The sequence below is a fragment of the Passer domesticus genome, chromosome 9 (genome assembly GCF_036417665.1).
Source record: "Passer domesticus isolate bPasDom1 chromosome 9, bPasDom1.hap1, whole genome shotgun sequence".
Classification (NCBI taxonomy): domain Eukaryota; kingdom Metazoa; phylum Chordata; class Aves; order Passeriformes; family Passeridae; genus Passer; species Passer domesticus.
This window is the reverse complement of record NC_087482.1, coordinates 9452268-9469616: the sequence shown is the minus strand read 5'-3', so window position 1 is coordinate 9469616 and position 17349 is coordinate 9452268. Positions and strand designations below refer to the sequence as shown.

The 17349-nt window shown below is 56.8% G+C and overlaps 1 long non-coding RNA gene across 1 annotated transcript; it reads right to left on the bottom strand.

Moving 5' to 3' along the window:
* Positions 1–1565: 1565 nt before the first annotated feature.
* LOC135307654 (uncharacterized) lies at positions 1566–2577 on the bottom strand. The gene is made up of 3 exons (XR_010368345.1): positions 2511–2577; positions 1963–2079; positions 1566–1643 (listed from the first exon to the last, which is right to left on the bottom strand). It is a non-coding gene; the product is annotated as an uncharacterized LOC135307654 (long non-coding RNA).
* Between the last annotated feature and the right edge of the window lie 14772 nt (positions 2578–17349).

Sequence of the window (17349 nt, the reverse complement as noted above, 5' to 3'; positions counted from 1 at the left end):
ACCCTCATCTACAATGCAGCACCGATGAGAACATTTTCTAGTGTGTGCTGGGATCTCTTTCTGCCACAGGGAACTGGGCACTGCCAGGGAGTCGGGTAAGGCCATGGGAGCCAGATGTGAATAGACATGGCCAAAGCTGCCCAGGGGCCTGGGGAGCTCTGGGCTGGCTCCTGGTCACTCTCCACACTCTTTCCCTGCCCTCAGCAACATCCCTGGGAGGGGTGGCTGCAGCAGTGCAGGGACCTGGGACTCTCCCCCTCCCACACAGAAGAAATCCTCCCTAAAGCATGGGGGAAAACTGCAGCAGGCAGTGCCACAGCTATCCATCCTGCCCTCCCTCTGTCCCTCCTGCCCTCCTTATGCTGGGAAACCCCCCAGATCCCAAGGGCAAACAGCCAGGCCCTCTCAGGACACACTGGAGCCTTGCTCTCCCCCTCTGTCCTTTCCCCACCGTGGGCACCCCGTGCAGTCGCTCCCAGGTTTCAGGACATGTCTCCCATGGAGGGACCCCAGCAGGACTGCTCAGTGCCCTGAGCCTGCTTGGCATAATTCCCCTGGGCTGTGCTGCTCTAGTCCAGGCTGTGCCCGCACTGCCAAGCAGCAGAGAGGGCAGCTCAAGCCTCAGCAGGGCTCAGGCCCAGAGGCACAGCAATTACCTCCTGTGCCTGTGCCTGGCATGGCCTCCCTTCCTGGAGCTGAGGCTGGCATGCAACCACTGCTTCCTCCGGGAAATGCGTCTTTCTCCGCAGGCTCTCCCTTCATTTCTGGAGAATGGAAAAGAGACAGCTGCATCAGATGAAAACATTCCTGACTGGGAATGGGGAAGGGGACAATTTCAGGAGGCATCACTTGTGAAAGGAATGCATAAGGATCAGAAAACACCCAGGATTTTGGGACAACCCAAGGCTGCTTCCTTCCCCAAACAGCCCCAACATCTGATCTGCCTGGACACCAGGAAATTGCAGGGCATCTGAGGGTGGGCATGGCCTGTGGTGCAATTGGGGCTGTCTGCCAGCTGATGCCAAATGCCTTCTGGCAGAGGCTGGGCAGAAGCTGCAGCCAGGCCAGGCTGGGAAACAGCCCTGCAGGGCGTGAAAGCAGCAGAGGGGCAGCGAGGCTGCCATGGATCCCTTCCTGCTGTGCCGGGCACGACGTGTCCAGATGTGCAGCCAAAGCCCCCGGCTGCTGAGTCCCAGGAGCAGCATGAGGGAAATGCACCCACCTTGTCTTCTCTGCAGACGTTCCTTCAGCATTTGCCACATGATTTCTAATGGGTCCTGGAATTTCCTACCTGCCATGTCTTTGGTCTCTCCTGTCAGAGGACCTTAAGAGAAAGTAGTTCCATTTCCCAGGAATGGACCCCACAAAAGCAGGGCTCAGCCTGAGGGGTCAACAGGGACACACTACTCACCCCTGCCATGGGAGCTGGCCTTTTGTGCAGCATCCAAGGTAGGAGTTGGTGAGGTCGTCCCTGCAGACACGCCTGTAACACAACAGCCACAGAAGCTTCTGTCACCTGGTTCTTACCAGTCAGTCAAACATTACGCCTTGGTGGGACAGTGAGAACATACCTGCAGAATGCTCAGAGGGCTTCACAACTTCAGAGCGCCAGGCTAATGGAGAATCCTTCCCAGCATCCCAGTCTGGAAGCAAACCAAGATGAGAACTGTTTCCATTGTGTGCCAGGGCTGGCTCTGGCCCTGGGCTGGCGGCAGGGCTCCCGCTCGGGGCTGCTCCTGTGCCTTGAGCCTCTGGGCACTCAGGGCCAGCTCCGCAGCAGCTGCAGCGCCAGGGACGTTGCTGCACCAGTCCCGTTTCCCCGGGGCTCTGAACCAGCTCCAGAGGCCTGGAAGCCGAGGTGCCTCCAGCTTTGGCTGCTGCCGGACCGGGCAAGGGCAGGCCCTGGAGGAAGAGCTGCTGCCACACAGCCCCGGCCAGGGCTGAGCCCGGCACAGCAATTACCTGCTGTGCCTGTGCCCGTGTCTGGCTTTGCCTTCCTTCCTGCAGCAGGGGCTGGCACCGAAGATGGAGTGCTTCCTTCAAGAAATACCACCTTCCACTGAAGCACTATGTCCATCTCTTGACAAAGGAAGGGAGACAGCTACATCAGATGGAGCTGTTTCCCACTTGGGTGGTGGCATCAGAGGTAATATTTGTGAAATTTATGGAGCAGGAAAATGGCCAGGTTACAGTGGCATGATGAGAGCACTTCCACCTCCAAACAGCCACCCTTTTCCTAATCTGCAGGGCTGGATATTGTGGGGGATCTCAGGGTGTCTTACAGTTTGGGCATGGCCTGTCAGCTGATGCCAAATAACTTCCTACAGAGGCTGGGCAGAAGCTGCAGCCAGGCCAGGCTGGGAAACAGCCCTGCAGGGCGTGAAAGCAGCAGCGGGGCAGCAAGGCTGCCATGGATCCCTTCCTGCTGTGCCGGGCATGGCGTGTCCAGATGTGCAGCCAAAGCCCCCGGCTGCTGACTCCCAGGGGAAGCATGAGGGAAATGCACCCACCTTCTCTTGTCGGCAGGGGTTCCTTCAGCTCTTGCCTCATCTGTTTGGATGGTTCCAGGGATATCTTATCTGTTGTATCTTGGATTTTCCCTGTTGGAGTACCTTAGAGAAAAATATTTCCATTTGCCAGGAATGGATCCCAGAAAAGCAGGGTTCAGCCTGTGGGGTCAGCAGGGACACACTACTCACCCCTGAGATGGGAGCTGGGCTTGAGTGCAGCATCCAAGGTAGCAGCTGGAGAAGCTGGAGAAGTCTTCCCTGTAGACACATCTGTAACACAACAGCCACAGAAGCTTCTGTCACCTGGTGCCTGCCCGCTTGTCTACAATTCTTCCTTGGTGGCACACTGAGAACATACCTGCAGGAGGCTCCAAGGGCTTCAAAACTTTATTCATCCAAGCTGATGGAGAAGCCTTCCCAGCACCCTCATCTACAATGCAGCACAGATGAGAACATTTTCCAGTGTGTGCTGGGATCTCTTTCTGCCACAGGGAACTGGGCACTGCCAGGGAGTCGGGTAAGGCCATGGGAGCCAGATGTGAATAGACATGGCCAAAGCTGCCCAGGGGCCTGGGGAGCTCTGGGCTGGCTCCTGGTCACTCTCCACACTCTTTCCCTGCCCTCAGCAACATCCCTGGGAGGGGTGGCTGCAGCAGTGCAGGGACCTGGGACTCTCCCCCTCACACACAGAAGAAATCCTCCCTAAAGCATGGGGGAAAACTGCAGCAGGCAGTGCCACAGCTATCCATCCTGCCCTCCCTCTGTCCCTCCTGCCCTCCTTCTGTGGGGACACCCCCCAGATCCCAAGGGCAAACAGCCAGGCCCTCTCAGGACACACTGGAGCCTTGCTCTCCCCCTCTGTCCTTTCCCCACCGTGGGCACCCCGTGCAGTCGCTGTCAGGTTTCAGGACATGTCTCCCATGGAGGGGCCCCAGCAGGACTGCTCAGTGCCCTGCGCCTGCTGGGGATAATTCCCCTGGGCTGTGCTGCTCTAGTCCAGGCTGTGCCCGCACTGCCAAACAGCAGAGAGGGCAGCTCAAGCCTCAGCAGGGCTCAGGCCCAGAGGCACAGCAATTACCTCCTGTGCCTGTGCCTGGCATGGCCTCCCTTCCTGGAGCTGAGGCTGGCATGCAACCACTGCTTCCTCCGGGAAATGCTTCTTTCTCCGCAGGCTCTCCCTTCATTTCTGGAGAATGGAAAAGAGACAGCTGCATCAGATGAAAACATTCCTGACTGGGAATGGGGAAGGGGACAATTTCAGGAGGCATCACTTGTGAAAGGAATGCATAAGGATCAGAAAACACCCAGGATTCTGGGACAACCCAAGGCTGCTTCCTTCCCCAAACAGCCCCAACATCTGACCTGCCTGGACACCAGGAAATTGCAGGGCATCTGAGGGTGGGCATGGCCTGTGGTGCAATTGGGGCTGTCTGCCAGCTGATGCCAAATGCCTTCCTGCAGAGGCTGGGCAGAAGCTGCAGCCAGGCCAGGCTGGGAAACAGCCCTGCAGGGCGTGAAAGCAGCAGCGGGGCAGCGAGGCTGCCATGGATCCCTTCCTGCTGTGCCGGGCACGACGTGTCCAGATGTGCAGTCAAAGCCCCCGGCTGCTGAGTCCCAGGGGAAGCATGAGGGAAATGCACCCACCTTGTCTTCTCTGCAGACGTTCCTTCAGCATTTGCCACATGATTTCTAATGGGTCCTGGAATTTCCTGCCTGCCATGTCTTTGGTCTTTCCTGTCAGAGGACCTTAAGAGAAAGTAGTTCCATTTCCCAGGAATGGACCCCACAAAAGCAGGGCTCAGCCTGAGGGGTCAGCAGGGACACACTACTCACCCCTGCCATGGGGGCTGGCCTTTTGTGCAGCATCCAAGGTAGGAGTTGGTGATGTCGTCCCTGCAGACACGCCTGTAACACAACAGCCACAGAAGCTTCTGTCACCTGGTTCTTACCAGTCAGTCAAACATTACGCCTTGGTGGGACAGTGAGAACATACCTGCAGAATGCTCAGAGTGCTTCACAACTTCAGAGCGCCAGGCTAATGGAGAATCCTTCCCAGCATCCCAGTCTGGAAGCAAACCAAGATGAGAACTGTTTCCATTGTGTGCCAGGGCTGGCTCTGGCCCTGGGCTGGCGGCAGGGCTCCCGCTCGGGGCTGCTCCTGTGCCTTGGGCCTCTGGGCACTCAGGGCCAGCTCCGCAGCAGCTGCAGCGCCAAGGACGTTGCTGCACCAGTCCCGTTTCCCCGGGGCTCTGAACCAGCTCCAGAGGCCTGGAAGCCGAGGCGCCTCCAGCTTTGGCTGCTGCCGGGCCGGGCAAGGGCAGGCCCTGGGAGAAGAGCTGCTGCCACACAGCCCCGGCCAGGCCTGAGCCCGGCACAGCAATTACCTGCTGTGCCTGTGCCCGTGTCTGGCTTTGCCTTCCTTCCTGCACCAGGGGCTGACACCGAAGATGGAGTGCTTCCTTCAAGAAATGCCACCTTCCACTGAAGCACTATGTCCATCTCTTGACAAAGGAAGGGAGACAGCTGCATCAGATGGGGCTGTTTCCCACTTGGGTGGTGGCATCAGAGGTAATATTTGTGAAATTTATGGAGCAGGAAAATGGCCAGGTTACAGTGGCATGATGAGAGCACTTCCACCTCCAAACAGCCACCCTTTTCCTAATCTGCAGGGCTGGATATTGTGGGGGATCTCAGGGTGTCTTACAGTTTGGGCATGGCCTGTCAGCTGATGCCCAATAACTTCCGGCAGAGGCTGGGCAGAAGCTGCAGCCAGGCCAGGCTGGCAAACAGCCCTGCAGGGCATGAAAGCAGCAGCGGGGCAGCGAGGCTGCCATGGATCCCTTCCCGCTGTGCCGGGCATGGCGTGTCCAGATGTGCAGCCAAAGCCCCCGGCTGCTGAGTCCCAGGGGAAGCATGAGGGAAATGCACCCACCTTCTCTTGTCTGCAGGGGTTCCTTCAGCTCTTGCCTCATCTGTTTGGATGGTTCCAGGGATATCTTATCTGTTGTATCTTGGATTTTCCCTGTTGGAGCACCTTACAGAAAAATATTTCCATTTGCCAGGAATGGATCCCAGAAAAGCAGCCTGTGGGGTCAGCAGGGACCCACTACTCACCCCTGAGATGGGAGCTGGGCTTGAGTGCAGCATCCAAGGTAGCAGCTGGAGAAGCTGGAGAAGTCTTCCCTGTAGACACATCTGTAACACAACAGCCACAGAAGCTTCTGTCACCTGGTGCCTGCCCGCTTGTCTACAATTCTTCCTTGGTGGCACACTGAGAACATATCTGCAGGAGGCTCCAAGGGCTTCAAAACTTTATTCATCCAAGCTGATGGAGAAGCCTTCCCAGCACCCTCATCTACAATGCAGCACAGATGAGAACATTTTCCAGTGTGTGCTGGGATCTCTTTCTGCCACAGGGAACTGGGCACTGCCAGGGAGTCGGCTAAGGCCGTGGGAGCCAGATGTGAATAGACATGGCCAAAGCTGCCCAGGGGCCTGGGGAGCTCTGGGCTGGCTCCTGGTCACTCTCCACACTCTTTCCCTGCCCTCAGCAACATCCCTGGGAGGGGTGGCTGCAGCAGTGCAGGGACCTGGGACTCTCCCCCTCACACACAGAAGAAATCCTCCCTAAAGCATGGGGGAAAACTGCAGCAGGCAGTGCCACAGCTATCCATCCTGCCCTCCCTCTGTCCCTCCTGCCCTCCTTCTGTGGGGACACCCCCCAGATCCCAAGGGCAAACAGCCAGGCCCTCTCAGGAGACACTGGAGCCTTGCTCTCCCCCTCTGTCCTTTCCCCACCGTGGGCACCCCGTGCAGTCACTCCCAGGTTTCAGGACATGTCTCCCATGGAGGGACCCCAGCAGGACTGCTCAGTGCCCTGAGCCTGCTCGGGATAATTCCCCTGGGCTGTGCTGCTCTAGTCCAGGCTGTGCCCGCACTGCCAAACAGCAGAGAGGGCAGCTCAAGCCTCAGCAGGGCTCAGGCCCAGAGGCACAGCAATTACCTCCTGTGCCTGTGCCTGGCATGGCCTCCCTTCCTGGAGCTGAGGCTGGCATGCAACCACTGCTTCCTCCGGGAAATGCTTCTTTCTCCGCAGGCTCTCCCTTCATTTCTGGAGAATGGAAAAGAGACAGCTGGATCAGATGAAAACATTCCTGACTGGGAATGGGGAAGGGGACAATTTCAGGAGGCATCACTTGTGAAAGGAATGCATAAGGATCAGAAAACACCCAGGATTTTGGGACAACCCAAGGCTGCTTCCTTCCCCAAACAGCCCCAACATCTGATCTGCCTGGACATCAGGAAATTGCAGGGGATCTGAGGGTGGGCATGGCCTGTGGTGCATTTGGGGCTGTCTGCCAGCTGATGCCAAATGCCTTCCTGCAGAGGCTGGGCAGAAGCTGCAGCCAGGCCAGGCTGGGAAACAGCCCTGCAGGGCGTGAAAGCAGCAGCGGGGCAGCGAGGCTGCCATGGATCCCTTCCTGCTGTGCCGGGCACGGCGTGTCCAGATGTGCAGCCAAAGCCCCCGGCTGCTGAGTCCCAGGAGCAGCATGAGGGAAATGCAGCCACCTTGTCTTCTCTGCAGACGTTCCTTCAGCATTTGCCACATGATTTCTAATGGGTCCTGGAATTTCCTACCTGCCATGTCTTTGGTCTCTCCTGTCAGAGGACCTTAAGAGAAAGTAGTTCCATTTCCCAGCAATGGACCCCACAAAAGCAGGGCTCAGCCTGAGGGGTCAGCAGGGACACACTACTCACCCCTGCCATGGGAGCTGGCCTTTTGTGCAGCATCCAAGGTAGGAGTTGGTGAGGTCGTCCCTGCAGACACGCCTGTAACACAACAGCCACAGAAGCTTCTGTCACCTGGTTCTTACCAGTCAGTCAAACATTACGCCTTGGTGGGACAGTGAGAACATACCTGCAGAATGCTCAGAGGGCTTCACAACTTCAGAGCGCCAGGCTAATGGAGAATCCTTCCCAGCATCCCAGTCTGGAAGCAAACCAAGATGAGAACTGTTTCCATTGTGTGCCAGGGCTGGGTCTGGCCCTGGCTGGCGGCAGGGCTCCCGCTCAGGGCTGCTCCTGTGCCTTGGGCCTCTGGGCACTCAGGGCCAGCTCCGCAGCAGCTGCAGCGCCAGGGACGTTGCTGCACCAGTCCCGTTTCCCCGGGGCTCTGAACCAGCTCCAGAGGCCTGGAAGCCGAGGCGCCTCCAGCTTTGGCTGCTGCCGGGCCGGGCAAGGGCAGGCCCTGGGGGAAGAGCTGCTGCCACACAGCCCCGGCCAGGCCTGAGCCCGGCACAGCAATTACCTGCTGTGCCTGTGCCCGTGTCTGGCTTTGCCTTCCTTCCTGCAGCAGGGGCTGGCACCGAAGATGGAGTGCTTCCTTCAAGAAATGCCACCTTCCACTGAAGCACTATGTCCATCTCTTGACAAAGGAAGGGAGACTGCTGCATCAGATGGAGCTGTTCCCCACTTGGGTGGTGGCATCAGAGGTAATATTTGTGAAATTTATGGAGCAGGAAAATGGCCAGGTTACAGTGGCATGATGAGAGCACTTCCACCTCCAAACAGCCACCCTTTTCCTAATCTGCAGGGCTGGATATTGTGGGGGATCTCAGGGTGTCTTACAGTTTGGGCATGGCCTGTCAGCTGATGCCAAATAACTTCCTACAGAGGCTGGGCAGAAGCTGCAGCCAGGCCAGGCTGGGAAACAGCCCTGCAGGGCGTGAAAGCAGCAGCGGGGCAGCAAGGCTGCCATGGATCCCTTCCTGCTGTGCCGGGCATGGCGTGTCCAGATGTGCAGCCAAAGCCCCCGGCTGCTGACTCCCAGGGGAAGCATGAGGGAAATGCACCCACCTTCTCTTGTCGGCAGGGGTTCCTTCAGCTCTTGCCTCATCTGTTTGGATGGTTCCAGGGATATCTTATCTGTTGTATCTTGGATTTTCCCTGTTGGAGTACCTTAGAGAAAAATATTTCCATTTGCCAGGAATGGATCCCAGAAAAGCAGGGTTCAGCCTGTGGGGTCAGCAGGGACACACTACTCACCCCTGAGATGGGTGCTGGGCTTGAGTGCAGCATCCAAGGTAGCAGCTGGAGAAGCTGGAGAAGTCTTCCCTGTAGACACATCTGTAACACAACAGCCACAGAAGCTTCTGTCACCTGGTGCCTGCCCGCTTGTCTACAATTCTTCCTTGGTGGCACACTGAGAACATACCTGCAGGAGGCTCCAAGGGCTTCAAAACTTTCTTCATCCAAGCTGATGGAGAAGCCTTCCCAGCACCCTCATCTACAATGCAGCACAGATGAGAACATTTTCCAGTGTGTGCTGGGATCTCTTTCTGCCACAGGGAACTGGGCACTGCCAGGGAGTCGGGTAAGGCCATGGGAGCCAGATGTGAATAGACATGGCCAAAGCTGCCCAGGGGCCTGGGGAGCTCTGGGCTGGCTCCTGGTCACTCTCCACACTCTTTCCCTGCCCTCAGCAACATCCCTGGGAGGGGTGGCTGCAGCAGTGCAGGGACCTGGGACTCTCCCCCTCCCACACAGAAGAAATCCTCCCTAAAGCATGGGGGAAAACTGCAGCAGGCAGTGCCACAGCTATCCATCCTGCCCTCCCTCTGTCCCTCCTGCCCTCCTTCTGTGGGGACACCCCCCAGATCCCAAGGGCAAACAGCCAGGCCCTCGCAGGACACACTGGAGCCTTGCTCTCCCCCTCTGTCCTTTCCCCACCGTGGGCACCCCGTGCAGTCACTCCCAGGTTTCAGGACATGTCTCCCATGGAGGGACCCCAGCAGGACTGCTCAGTGCCCTGCGCCTGCTCGGGATAATTCCCCTGGGCTGTGCTGCTCTAGTCCAGGCTGTGCCCGCACTGCCAAGCAGCAGAGAGGGCAGCTCAAGCCTCAGCAGGGCTCAGGCCCAGAGGCACAGCAATTACCTCCTGTGCCTGTGCCTGGCATGGCCTCCCTTCCTGGAGCTGAGGCTGGCATGCAACCACTGCTTCCTCCGGGAAATGCTTCTTTCTCCGCAGGCTCTCCTTTCATTTCTGGAGAATGGAAAAGAGACAGCTGCATCAGATGAAAACATTCCTGACTGGGAATGGGGAAGGGGACAATTTCAGGAGGCATCACTTGTGAAAGGAATGCATAAGGATCAGAAAACACCCAGGATTTTGGGACAACCCAAGGCTGCTTCCTTCCCCAAACAGCCCCAACATCTGATCTGCCTGGACATCAGAAAATTGCAGGGCATCTGAGGGTGGGCATGGCCTGTGGTGCATTTGGGGCTGTCTGCCAGCTGATGCCAAATGCCTTCCTGCAGAGGCTGGGCAGAAGCTGCAGCCAGGCCAGGCTGGCAAACAGCCCTGCAGGGCGTGAAAGCAGCAGCGGGGCAGCGAGGCTGCCATGGATCCCTTCCTGCAGTGCCGGGCACGGCGTGTCCAGATGTGCAGCCAACGCCCCCGGCTGCTGAGTCCCAGGAGCAGCATGAGGGAAATGCAGCCACCTTGTCTTCTCTGCAGACGTTCCTTAAGCATTTGCCACATGATTTCTAATGGGTCCTGGAATTTCCTGCCTGCCATGTCTTTGGTCTCTCCTGTCAGAGGACCTTAAGAGAAAGTAGTTCCATTTCCCAGGAATGGACCCCACAAAAGCAGGGCTCAGCCTGAGGGGTCAGCAGGGACACACTACTCACCCCTGCCATGGGAGCTGGCCTTTTGTGCAGCATCCAAGCTAGGAGTTGGTGAGGTCGTCCCTGCAGACACGCCTGTAACACAACAGCCACAGAAGCTTCTGTCACCTGGTTCTTACCAGTCAGTCAAACATTACGCCTTGGTGGGACAGTGAGAACATACCTGCAGAATGCTCAGAGGGCTTCACAACTTCAGAGCGCCAGGCTAATGGAGAATCCTTCCCAGCATCCCAGTCTGGAAGCAAACCAAGATGAGAACTGTTTCCATTGTGTGCCAGGGCTGGCTCTGGCCCTGGGCTGGCGGCAGGGCTCCCGCTCGGGGCTGCTCCTGTGCCTTGGGCCTCTGGGCACTCAGGGCCAGCTCCGCAGCAGCTGCAGCGCCAGGGACGTTGCTGCACCAGTGCCGTTTCCCCGGGGCTCTGAACCAGCTCCAGAGGCCTGGAAGCCGAGGCGCCTCCAGCTTTGGCTGCTGCCGGGCCGGGCAAGGGCAGGCCCTGGGGGAAGAGCTGCTGCCACACAGCCCCGGCCAGGCCTGAGCCCGGCACAGCAATTACCTGCTGTGCCTGTGCCCGTGTCTGGCTTTGCCTTCCTTCCTGCAGCAGGGGCTGGCACCGAAGATGGAGTGCTTCCTTCAAGAAATGCCACCTTCCACTGAAGCACTATGTCCATCTCTTGACAAAGGAAGGGAGACAGCTGCATCAGATGGAGCTGTTCCCCACTTGGGTGGTGGCATCAGAGGTAATATTTGTGAAATTTATGGAGCAGGAAAATGGCCAGGTTACAGTGGCATGATGAGATCACTTCCACCACCAAACAGCCACCCTTTTCCTAATCTGCAGGGCTGGATATTGTGGGGGATCTCAGGGTGTCTTACAGTTTGGGCATGGCCTGTCAGCTGATGCCAAATAACTTCCTACAGAGGCTGGGCAGAAGCTGCAGCCAGGCCAGGCTGGGAAACAGCCCTGCAGGGCGTGAAAGCAGCAGCGGGGCAGCAAGGCTGCCATGGATCCCTTCCTGCTGTGCCGGGCATGGCGTGTCCAGATGTGCAGCCAAAGCCCCCGGCTGCTGACTCCCAGGGGAAGCATGAGGGAAATGCACCCACCTTCTCTTGTCGGCAGGGGTTCCTTCAGCTCTTGCCTCATCTGTTTGGATGGTTCCAGGGATATCTTATCTGTTGTATCTTGGATTTTCCCTGTTGGAGTACCTTAGAGAAAAATATTTCCATTTGCCAGGAATGGATCCCAGAAAAGCAGGGTTCAGCCTGTGGGGTCAGCAGGGACACACTACTCACCCCTGAGATGGGTGCTGGGCTTGAGTGCAGCATCCAAGGTAGCAGCTGGAGAAGCTGGAGAAGTCTTCCCTGTAGACACATCTGTAACACAACAGCCACAGAAGCTTCTGTCACCTGGTGCCTGCCCGCTTGTCTACAATTCTTCCTTGGTGGCACACTGAGAACATACCTGCAGGAGGCTCCAAGGGCTTCAAAACTTTCTTCATCCAAGCTGATGGAGAAGCCTTCCCAGCACCCTCATCTACAATGCAGCACAGATGAGAACATTTTCCAGTGTGTGCTGGGATCTCTTTCTGCCACAGGGAACTGGGCACTGCCAGGGAGTCGGGTAAGGCCATGGGAGCCAGATGTGAATAGACATGGCCAAAGCTGCCCAGGGGCCTGGGGAGCTCTGGGCTGGCTCCTGGTCACTCTCCACACTCTTTCCCTGCCCTCAGCAACATCCCTGGGAGGGGTGGCTGCAGCAGTGCAGGGACCTGGGACTCTCCCCCTCACACACAGAAGAAATCCTCCCTAAAGCATGGGGGAAAACTGCAGCAGGCAGTGCCACAGCTATCCATCCTGCCCTCCCTCTGTCCCTCCTGCCCTCCTTCTGTGGGGACACCCCCCAGAACCCAAGGGCAAACAGCCAGGCCCTCTCAGGACACACTGGAGCCTTGCTCTCCCCCTCTGTCCTTTCCCCACCGTGGGCACCCCGTGCAGTCACTCCCAGGTTTCAGGACATGTCTCCCATGGAGGGACCCCAGCAGGACTGCTCAGTGCCCTGCGCCTGCTCGGGATAATTCCCCTGGGCTGTGCTGCTCTAGTCCAGGCTGTGCCCGCACTGCCAAGCAGCAGAGAGGGCAGCTCAAGCCTCAGCAGGGCTCAGGCCCAGAGGCACAGCAATTACCTCCTGTGCCTGTGCCTGGCATGGCCTCCCTTCCTGGAGCTGAGGCTGGCATGCAACCACTGCTTCCTCCGGGAAATGCTTCTTTCTCCGCAGGCTCTCCTTTCATTTCTGGAGAATGGAAAAGAGACAGCTGCATCAGATGAAAACATTCCTGACTGGGAATGGGGAAGGGGACAATTTCAGGAGGCATCACTTGTGAAAGGAATGCATAAGGATCAGAAAACACCCAGGATTTTGGGACAACCCAAGGCTGCTTCCTTCCCCAAACAGCCCCAACATCTGATCTGCCTGGACACCAGGAAATTGCAGGGCATCTGAGGGTGGGCATGGCCTGTGGTGCATTTGGGGCTGTCTGCCAGCTGATGCCAAATGCCTTCTGGCAGAGGCTGGGCAGAAGCTGCAGCCAGGCCAGGCTGGCAAACAGCCCTGCAGGGCGTGAAAGCAGCAGCGGGGCAGCGAGGCTGCCATGGATCCCTTCCTGCTGTGCCGGGCACGGCGTGTCCAGATGTGCAGCCAAAGACCCCGGCTGCTGACTCCCAGGGGAAGCATGAGGGAAATGCACCCACCTTCTCTTGTCTGCAGGGGTTCCTTCAGCTCTTGCCTCATCTGATTGGATGGTTCCAGGGATATCTTATCTGTTGTATCTTGGATTTTCCCTGTTGGAGTACCTTAGAGAAAAATATTTCCATTTCCCAGGAATGGATCCTACAAAAGCAAGGCTCAGTCTGTGGGGTCAGCAGGGACACACTACTCACCCCTGTGATGGGAGATGGGCTTGAGTGCAACATCCAAGGTAGGAGCTGGAGAAGTCCTCCTTGTAGACACATCTGTAACACAACAGCCACAGAAGCTTCTGTCACCTGGTTCTTACCAGTCACTGAAACATTACGCCTTGGTGGGACAGTGAGAACATACCTGTAGAATGCTCGGAGGGGTTCACAACTTCAGAGCGCCAGGCTAATGGAGAATCCTTCCCAGCATCCCAGTCTGGAAGCAAACCAAGATGAGAACTGTTTCCATTGTGTGCCAGGGCTGGCTCTGGCCCTGGGCTGGCGGCAGGGCTCCCGCTCAGGGCTGCTCCTGTGCCTTGGGCCTCTGGGCACTCAGGGCTAGCTCCGCAGCAGCTGCAGCGCCAGGGACATTGCTGCACCAGTCCCGTTTCCCCGGGGCTCTGAACCAGCTCCAGAGGCCTGGAAGCCGAGGCGCCTCCAGCTTTGGCTGCTGCCGGACCGGGCAAGGGCAGGCCCTGGGGGAAGAGCTGCTGCCACACAGCCCCGGCCAGGGCTGAGCCCGGCACAGCAATTACCTGCTGTGCCTGTGCCCGTGTCTGGCTTTGCCTTCCTTCCTGCAGCAGGGGCTGGCACCGAAGATGGAGTGCTTCCTTCAAGAAATGCCACCTTCCACTGAAGCACTATGTCCATCTCTTGACAAAGGAAGGGAGACAGCTGCATCAGATGGAGCTGTTCCCCACTTGGGCGGTGGCATCAGAGGTAATATTTGTGAAATTTATGGAGCAGGAAAACGGCCAGGTTACAGTGGCATGATGAGAGCACTTCCACCACCAAACAGCCACCCTTTTCCTAAACTGCAGGGCTGCATATAGTGGGGGATCTCAGGGTGTGTTACAGTTTGGGCAGCCTGTCAGCTGATGCCAAATGCCTTCCTGCAGAGGCTGGGCAGAAGCTGCAGCCAGGCCAGGCTGGGAAACAGCCCTGCAGGATGTGAAGGCAGCAGCGGGGCAGCGAGGCTGCCATGGATCCCTTCCCGCTGTGCCGGGCACGGTGTGTCCAGATGTGCAGCCAAAGACCCCGGCTGCTGACTCCCAGGGGAAGCATGAGAGAAATGCACCCACCTTCTCTTGTCTGCAGGGGTTCCTTCAGCTCTTGCCTAATCCGTTAAGATGGTTGCAGGGACATCTTATCTGTTGTATCTTGGATTTTCCCTGTTGGAGTACCTTAGAGAAAAATATTTCCATTTCCCAGGAATGGATCCCACAAAAGTAAGGCTCCGCCTTTGAGGTCAGCAGGGACACACTGCTCACCACTGTGATGGGAGCTGGTCTTGCGTATAGCACCCAAGGTAGGAGCTGGAGAAGCTGGAGAAGTCCTCCCTGTAGACACATCTGTAACACAACAGCCACAGAAGCTTCTGTCACCTGGTGCCTGCCCGCTTGTCTATAATTCTTCCTTGGTGGCACACTGAGAACATACCTGCAGGAGGCTCCAAGGGCTTCAAAACTTTATTCATCCAAGCTGATGGAGAAGCCTTCCCAGCAACCTCATCTAGAACGGAGCACATATGAGAATACTTTCCAGAGTGTGCTGGGATCCCCTTCTGCCACAGAGAACTGGGCACTGCCAGGGGGTCGGGTAAGGCCCTGGGAGCCAGATGTGAATAGACATGACCGAAGGTGCCCAGGGGCCTGGGGAGCTCTGGGCTGGCTCCTGGTCACTCTCCACACTCTTTCCCTGCCCTCAGCAACATCCCTGGGAGGGGTGGCTGCAGCAGTGCAGGGCCCCCAAGTTCTCTCCCTCAGACACAGAGGAAATCCTCTCTAAAACCCCGGGGAAAACTGCAGCAGGCAGTGACACAGCTATCCATCCCTCCCTCTGTCCCTCCCGTCCTTCTTCTGCTGGGACAGCTCCCAGATCCCAAGGGCAAACAGCCAGGCCCGCTCAGGACACACTGGAGGCTTCCTCTCCCCCTCTGTCCTTTCTGCACCGTGGGCACCATTGCAGTCGCTCCCAGGTTTCAGGACATTAAATAAATGGGCAGGAGATCTTTCTCCTTTTTAATGCCTTTATTAAGAAGAATCAGCTCAGGTGGGGAGAAATTGACGGGTTGCGCCCTCGTCGCCGCTGCTCCCAGGCGTGGCATGAAGGAGGAGGATGATGCAGTTTGTCCGCTGGTCTGCAGACAGAACTGGGGACTCTGTCCTCACGGGAGAGTCGTTGAGTCCTTGGTTTGTTTTGTTTACAAACCCGGGGGGTCTCTTTAATCAGTGTCTTTTCAGGTTAGGTTGAGAAAATAAAAAGGTCCAAGCAGGTACGGGACTATGCTCCCATTCTTAGACCACTTAAGTCACTTGTTGGCTCGTGATTTTAGGGGTTTTTTTCTTGTAAAAACTGTAAAACTGTAAAAACCCAGGGTGCACTGCATTTCTTATTTGCATGTTGTCTCTGGTGTCACTGCCCATTCTCTTTACCCTGGAGGGTTTCCCTTGGTATCTTCTTGGCATGCAGCCAGCATCAGGGAAACAATCAGTTAATCACCTGCCATTAACAGGCATTTGAAGAGCTTTCCTTCGGCAGCGAAACTAAAGGAGTCTGACTCGGTCTGGCTTGGTTTTTTTTAAGTCTGAAACTTAAAAAAAATACAATTTTCTATTCATAACAGGACATGTCTCCCATGGAGGGACCCCAGCAGGACTGCTCAGTACCCGAGTGCCCTGAGCCTGCTCGGGATAATTCCCCTGGGCTGTGCCTGACTTGTCCAGGCTGTCCCTGCACTGTCAGGCAGCAGAGAGAGCAGCTCAAGCCTCAGACGGGCTCAGGCCCACAGGCACAACAATTACCTCCTGTGCCTGTGCCTGGCATCGCCTCTCTTCCTGCAGCAGAGGCTGGCACGGAACCACTGCTTCCTCTGGGAAACGCCGCCTCATGCCCAGCCTCTGCATCCACTTCTGGAGAAAGGAAGAGGGACAGCTGGATCAGGTGGGGCTGTTCCCCACTGGGGAGGTGGCGCCTTCAGAAGGGAATGCTTGTCAAAGACATGGCTAAGAATCAGGAAATCCCTATAAACATTTTGGGAAGGCCAGTGCCCTCCCTTCTCCGAACTGCTGAGCTTTCTGTTCTACCCGGCGACTGGAAAATTGCAGGGGATCTCAGGCTGTGGTGCAATTAGGTGGCCTGTCAGCTGATGCCAAATGCCTTCCTGCAGGGGCTGGGCAGAAGCTGCAGCCAGGCCAGGCTGGGAAACAGCCCTGCAGGGCGTCAAAGCAGCAGCAGCAGCTGTGGGGCAGAGAGGCTGCCATGGATGCCTTCCCGCTGTGCCAGACACAGCGTGTCCAGATGTGCAGCCAAAGCCCCCGGCTGCTGAGTCCCAGGGGAAGCATGAGGGAAATGCACCCACCTTGTCCTGCCTGCTGCATTTCCTTCAGCATTTGCCTCATGTTTTCGGATGGATCATGGGGTTTGTGGTGTCCTGTGGCTTGGTCCTTCCCCCTCGGAGGACCTTAGAGCAATAGAATTCCATTTCCCAGGAACAGATCCCACAAAAGCAGGGCTCAGCCTGTGGGGTCAGCAGGGACACACTACTCACCCCTGCGATGGTTGCCAGGCTTCTCTGTAGGAATCAGCAAAGGAGCTGGAGAAGTCCTCCCTGCAGACACACCTGTAACTCAACAGCCACAGAAGCTTCTGCCATCTCTGCTGATCTGCACGGGCACCACTGAGCCGCAGCAGCGGTGAGGGGATCGTGCAGAGCGCGGGCACACACGTGCATGGTTCTGTGCTGGCACCTGCAGCGATGCCCCCCTGGCCCAGCTTTGGGCTCTGAGCTGGCAGCTCTCCCAGGGGAAAGGCCTTGACCTACCCTCAGCATCTCCCACAGCCTCAGTCCTGGACGTGGCTTGGGAAGCTGCACCACCTTCACCAGCAGGTTCAGCTGCAAAGAAAGACAGGACAGGAGACCTGTAAATCCACCAACAGAAACACCAGCCGAACCTCACTAAAATGTCACCACTACTCCTTGAAGTAAAATAGACTGATGCATGTTAATACCTAAGCTTGTAAGCTGTAAAACCCATTGTTACGAGAAGTAAAATATTTTATTTTAAAGTGTATTATTCATGAGGTTGTTTTAAGTGAACTGAATATTTAAGGTGTGATATGCAAATTTATTTCAAAAAATAAAATATTTTAGTGCTTTTGTTATAACAGACAAAAGAAATAGAAGCAAAAGCTAATGAAACA